Source organism: Mya arenaria, chromosome 10 (genome assembly GCF_026914265.1).
Source record: "Mya arenaria isolate MELC-2E11 chromosome 10, ASM2691426v1".
Lineage (NCBI taxonomy): Eukaryota > Metazoa > Mollusca > Bivalvia > Myida > Myidae > Mya > Mya arenaria.
This window is the reverse complement of record NC_069131.1, coordinates 69,053,365-69,060,007: the sequence shown is the minus strand read 5'-3', so window position 1 is coordinate 69,060,007 and position 6,643 is coordinate 69,053,365. Positions and strand designations below refer to the sequence as shown.

The 6,643-nt window shown below is 35.5% G+C and overlaps 1 long non-coding RNA gene across 1 annotated transcript; it reads left to right on the top strand.

Moving 5' to 3' along the window:
* Window positions 1–1,025: 1,025 nt before the first annotated feature.
* LOC128204061 (uncharacterized) lies at window positions 1,026–6,129 on the top strand. The gene is made up of 2 exons (XR_008256080.1): window positions 1,026–1,163; window positions 5,433–6,129. It is a non-coding gene; the product is annotated as an uncharacterized LOC128204061 (long non-coding RNA).
* Window positions 6,130–6,643: the final 514 nt, after the last annotated feature.

Below are 6,643 nucleotides of genomic sequence, written 5' to 3'. Positions count from 1 at the left end.
GTACACTCAACGAAATCACTTCCAAATGTTGTTTTTACTCTTATGTTGCTGCTGCTTCTAATGCTGCTGCTGATGATGATGATAATTGCCGACATCTATATTGTAATTTTAGACTAGACTATGTTCAATGTTACGTACTACACATGTAATATAGCATTGCTGGTGAATTGCCTTTAGCATTTGTAACGTGCGAAAGATCAACTAGGCCAACAGTTCCCTTCAGAGAATGGCATGCTCGACCCTGAAGGGGATACTGGTCTTTATATACACTAAATTCTCTATCCACATGAAGCCCGGGCATTGCTAATTTGCATATTACCAACCAAGTAAATGAACGTACTATGTACGTACTTCCGTCTATAACGGAATGTTATACTATGAACGCACATCTGCTGCCTACAGCGGACCGTTACACTATGAAGGCACATCCGCCGCCTACAGCGGACCGTTACACATTGAAATATCTTATATCAGGGACAATTTGTTATCGAAAAAAAATGTGATTACAAGTTTGCCCAAGCAATTCTTGTTAATAAGGGTTTGAAATGGTAGAGTTGATTATGTAGGGGCTGTTGTCTGATCTGTAGATTGTTATTCTTTACAGTTTCCCTTTCCCACACGATGCATCTTTCTCTATTTGGATATAGTCCGAATATCCTTACAAGAAACAAACAAAACTTTCATCGGACTACTTTATCAAATTGGCTAAAGTTACCCGATCTTAGTTATATGTGATAGGTTGTAAAGATTTGATAGAGTCTATGTTCATGTAAAAGATGAAGAAATTCTTTCAGAACTGGTCAAGCAATCTAAATGGTATATTTAATCTTTATCTATGTATTTTTTTTATTACCTGTAACATTGTTGCTTTTATGATATAATAACGGACTGTTATACTTCAGTAGTTCCAAAAAGAAAAAGAAAAAACTTGCCCGAGGTTTTTTGGAGGTTTTCAAATGAGCACACGTCTTCGATGGCTTAACAGAAATACCCTTATTCCGGTTTTGACAGCCATTCAGAACAAGTTTAAAATGCCTCACTCGGGTTTCCCAATATGAGGTGTATTCATCTGGAGTAAGAATAGTCTGTTATATAAACCCGAAGAGAATCAAATGAAGTTGATAATATTGTAGTGCTTAGGGACATTTAAAAGGTTTCGTGCTGTAAGTTTATTAAGAATTATATACTATTTAACCGCATTGTACACAAGTACCAATATACGTTTTTCATTTCAGCTATTGAATGATTATTATTAATTCAAAGAACCTGCCGTTCTGCTCATATTTCTCTCATTTAAAGACCAAATCGATATAGGTGGCGCCAACATTGCAATAAAACTTTCAATATTAAAACAACTGTTGTTGATTTCATTATTAAAATCATATATGATCTGTTCTAATCCAAAGGTGGCAGTATACGCCAGATATGATAAAATGTTATTAATTATGTATATAACTTTGTACAAGATAACTTCAAATCAAACTTTTTTTTTCAAAACCGACTAAAAATATAGGTTGCAGTATCAGTCAGTGATGAAGGAAATATTCGTATGAAAATAATTCTATACATAATCAGTATGTGTCCAACATCGTTTTAGCACGTGCTAATAAAACAAATCAGCACACGTCCTTCACTTTCATTAAGTAGCTTGGATGTAAGAACACTTAACGCGATTTCGAGAAATACAACTTTGTTCACTATTTCATCGGGTTAACTATTAATTATTTACTAGTAGTTCAATAGATGAATTCAATATCTGATAAAATAGTCTAATGCCTTATACCATGCAATATTAATATAAATAAGCTTATAAATCTACGATACAGTCAGATGTTTGATAAAACCTTACAATCCACACGATGCTTGATTGATTTAAAACAGATTTGTATAGGAAATACCAACGACATCCCTTATTCAACAACTGACCCACTATATGCTAATGAGGTGGATAAGTTGTCGAATAATGGCGCTTTGCAAAGAGTACTGAGCAGTTGCCTTTTTCCGAACACTTTTTGAGTTTTAGTCTTCATAGATTTATAACTAGAGAAATAATGTACATTTTCAATCCTGTTTCTAAAATAAATGTGATGCAAGCCCTTTCGAATGAAAATGTATCAATGTTGTTCAGCGAAAAATCACCGACTTAAACTGACGTATGATTTTCTTATTATCTCTTTCTTCTTCAAATGAATATATTTCAGCTTTAAATAAAAATATTTTACGAAAATAACAGTGTAAGTATAATTATATTGTTTTCCTAAAAATATATTTCAGCAAATAAATTCTTAGCAACGCTGGTGCGCTTCATGGATATGCAAAATCGCGGCCGAGCGTTCATATTGCATGATCGTACAGAAAATAAGAATCAATCCTTAATAACAACTTATGTTACGTGTAGGGAATCGTGTTCGTATATCGCATTTCGTCGTTTGTAATCAGAATTACGAAGCTGAACATAATGTACGGTTCCTTTTCAAAGTGTGTGATTGTTGTTTGCTCAGTTTCCTAAAACTCAAAAAAGTGATAGAATGTGGGATTCAAGAGACAGAACTGCGTGAATATGGCTACGAAGTAGTCTAGCTCATTTTAGAATATTCATTTCCATTCCAACCTTTTCGAAAGTCCGAAGGGCTGAAATTCATTGCATGTTCGGGCGGGGTTTAATTATGTTACGAAAAACGGTCTAATATGCACATTGTGGTGTATATAAAACAATTGAAACTACTGGGAGGGCCGAACAATAAAACATACTCCTAATTAAAGTTAAATCGTTTATCGCATAATGTCAGTACTCCTATTTAAAGATACGCCGTTTCTCGCATAATGGCAATACGCCTGTTTAATGTTACGTTGTTTCTCGCATAATGTCAGTACTCCTGTTAAAAGTTACGTTGTTTCTCGCATAATGTCAGTACTCCTGTTTAAAGTTACGTCGTTTCTCGCATAATGGCAATACGCCTGTTTAATGTAACGTTGTTTCTCGCATAATGTCAGTACTAATGTCTTAAGTGACGTCGTTTCTCGCATAATGTCAGTACACCTGTTTAAAGTTACGTCGTTTCTCGCATAATGTCAGTACGCCTGGCTTAAGTTACGTCGTTTCTTACATAATGTCAGTACTCCTGTTTAAAGTTACTTCATTTCTAACATAATGTCAGTACGTCTGTCTTAATTTACGTCGTTTCTCGCATGTCAGTACGCCTGGCTTAAGTTACGTCGTTTCTTACATAATGTCAGTACTCCTATTTAAAGTTACTTCGTTTCTCACATTATGTCAGTACACCTGTTGAAAATTACTTTGTTTCTCACTAATGTCAGTACTCTTGTCTTAAAGTTACGTTGTTTCTCGCATAATGTCAGTACACCTGTTTAAAATTGCGTCGTTTCTCACATAATGTCAGTACTCCTGTTTAAAATTACGTCGTTTCTCACATAATGTCAGTACTCATGTCTTAAGTTACTTTGTTTCTCACATAGTTTCAGTACTCTTGTCTTAAGTTACGTCGATTCTCGCATAATGTCAGTTTGCCTGTCTTAAGTTACGTTGTTTCTCGCATAATGTCAGTACTCCTGTTTAAAGTTACGTCGTTTCTCGCATAATATCAGTACTCATGTCTTAAGTTACGTTGTTTTTCGCATAATGTCAGTACTAATGTCTTAAGTTACGTCGTTTCTCGCATAATGTCAGTACTCCTGTTTAAAGTTACGTCGTTTCTCGCATAATGTCAGTACACCTGTTTAAGGTTACGTCGATTCTCGCATAATGTCAGTACTCATGTCTTAAGTTACGTCGTTTCTCGCATAATGTCAGTACTCCTGTTTAAAGTAATGTCGTTTCTCTCAAAATTTTAGTACACCTGTTTAAAGTTACGTCGTTTCTCGCATAATATCAGTACTCGTGTCATACGTTACGTCGTTTCTCGCATAATGTCAGTATTTCTGTTTAAAGTTACTTCGTTTCTCACATAATGTCAGTACGCCTGTCTTAAGTTTTGTCGTTTCTCGCATAATGTCAGTATTCCTTTCTTAAGTTATGTCGTTTCTCGTATAATGTCAGTACGCCTGTCTTAAGTTACGTCGTTTCTCGCATAATGTCAGTACGCCTGTCTTAAGTTACGTCGTTTCTCGCATAATGTCAGTACGCCTGTCTTAAGTTACGTCGTTTCTCGCATAATGTCAGTACTCCTGTCTTAAGTTACGTCGTTTCTCGCATAATGTCAGTACGCCTGTCTTAAGTTACGTCGTTTCTCGCATTATGTCAGTACTCCTGTTTAAAGTTACGTCGTTTCTCACATAATGTCAGTACGCCTGTCTTAAGTTACGTCGTTTCTCACATAATGTCAGTACTCTTGTCTTAAGTTACGTCGATTCTCGCATAATGTCAGTACTCTTGTCTTAAGTTAAGTCGTTTGTTTCTCGCATAATGTCAGTACTCCTGTTTAAAGTTACGTCGTTTCTCGCATAATTCCAGTACCTCTGTTTAAAGTTACGTCGTTTGTTTCTCGCATAATGTCAGTATTCCAGTCTTAAGTTTTGTCGTTTCTCGCATTATGCCTTTACTCTTGTTGAAAGTTACGTATTTTTTAGCATATGTCAGGAAAGTAGTACAGATAACCACAGCGGCAGTTTTTCGAGTGTACATGTATTTGATATTTTCTACGACAGTCATACATGGTAACTCAAGACAATCGTTGCATACCTTCTTGCGGATCTGTATCGTCCCCAGGCATATTTTTCAACGCGAATGAATCGAGATCATATTTAATCCACATATTATGTCATGATTATGTCAAATACATGTACACAAAATGCTAATACACTCGTACAATATTTGCCATATATCCAACGGAGTCGTTTCCCTACCGTACTAATAGTCTTGTCGCAACTAATCGTACCATATTACATAAACTCGTACATATTATCGAACACAATTTATATAAATAAATAATCATAATGTCGAATAAGTATAGAAGGAATTTCGTACTTATGTCGAAACAATTTGTGAGCTGCCGTTAAAGACGTATATCGATGGTCTTTAACATAGCAAAGATTACGCAAACAACCGTACACACATGTTTACCAATTATTTCGTAGACAACTCGTGGCTACCGTTGCGAGTTCAGTCTTGCCGTATTTCGGTAGATGTCAGGTGAAATGTTGTGACAGTGTGAAAGGGATATTACGTGTTACGTTAAAATCATATACAAATAAAGAAATGCGATCTGGCAACCTTGTTTTATTGTACGTTCTTTTCGACTGACTTATGAAGTCACTAATTAACATTACAATAACATCTACATAACCGGCACAAAATTTAAGCGGTTTGTGACATCCCGTGGAGGTCACGAAATTATAAGGCAACAAATAGTTATACAAAACTGATTATAAGATAATGTAATAATTCTTTTGTATGGTGTTCTTAATATTTACAGACCAAGATAGTTATGGGAAATACTGGGGGAGGAAGCGGGGGCGGCGATGATGGATCCATTCAACCTGTACCTTCTATTGATGAGGGCGATGGTGGAAAAATAAGAACAGGGGACAGGGATGCTAGTATGAAGTCCCTACGTGTCAGTCCTTTATTAATGGCCGTGCTTCAGGAGGCTCGGAGACAGGCGAATCTGCTGACTGTTCGTGACGATGAAAGGGTCCCCTTTCTACAGCCACGGTGTTGTTATATGTAAAGATAAAAACAAACACTCAATGGGATCGTCCATAATTTATTTAAAGATGCACTGTTACTCCCAAATAAGATTTACCATGTTTAAAACAATTGTTTTAATTTACCAAGGATTAATAAATGTCAAAAACAATAGTTATTTTGAAGGATATTGCGTTTAATTTGAAAGTAATGTGCAGAAAACACGGCATTTCTCCTTATGAGACGAAAGTAGATCACAGTAAATCTTTTAGCATTCACCAAACATTTAATATTTTTGCGTTTTCTGCTATTAAGTACACGGTTATAAACTTGTAATCAGTAATTAAGATTTTCCATAAATGCATTATTTAGTAAGCAGTTGAAGGTTAATCACTCCAAATGTATGCTTTTTATACATGTGTATATATTGATTTTGAATAAGAATGTCATTTAAATATATATAAGAATATATCATGTCAAAACTACGTCGTGTTAGCCTCTCTCATTCATTCGAGACAATAAACTGGGTTGGTATTGTCTAACACGTGTCTGTGTTTTTGTACGAATGAAAAGTATATTTGGGCACGACCGCCCCTTAACCCGCCCCACTCCTTGTTATTTCACCAGTGCATTAGAGTTTCGCCTTTTGATCGACATTTAATTATCATATTAAATATTAATAGTAAAGAGTATTTTCAAACTTGTACGAGGTTCCTTGTGTAATATTTTATTCCAACCACCGAATATTTTCGGAAAGCACGCATCACCGCCATAACTGCTCACACTATGGCAGTCAAGGGTTACGGCGTTCGTTTGAAATGCCAATAGACATTCGTATATGTCTTCTCCAAAATGAGAAGAAAGTTTGAAGTTAAAACACGTCGTTTAGATATATCTTTATAATGAAAAGCATTGTAGCATTTTGTTTGAAGTGAACGCACGGGGTTTCGTGCTATGTTATTTATTGACTTGACGTGTTTGAACCGAAATTTATAATGC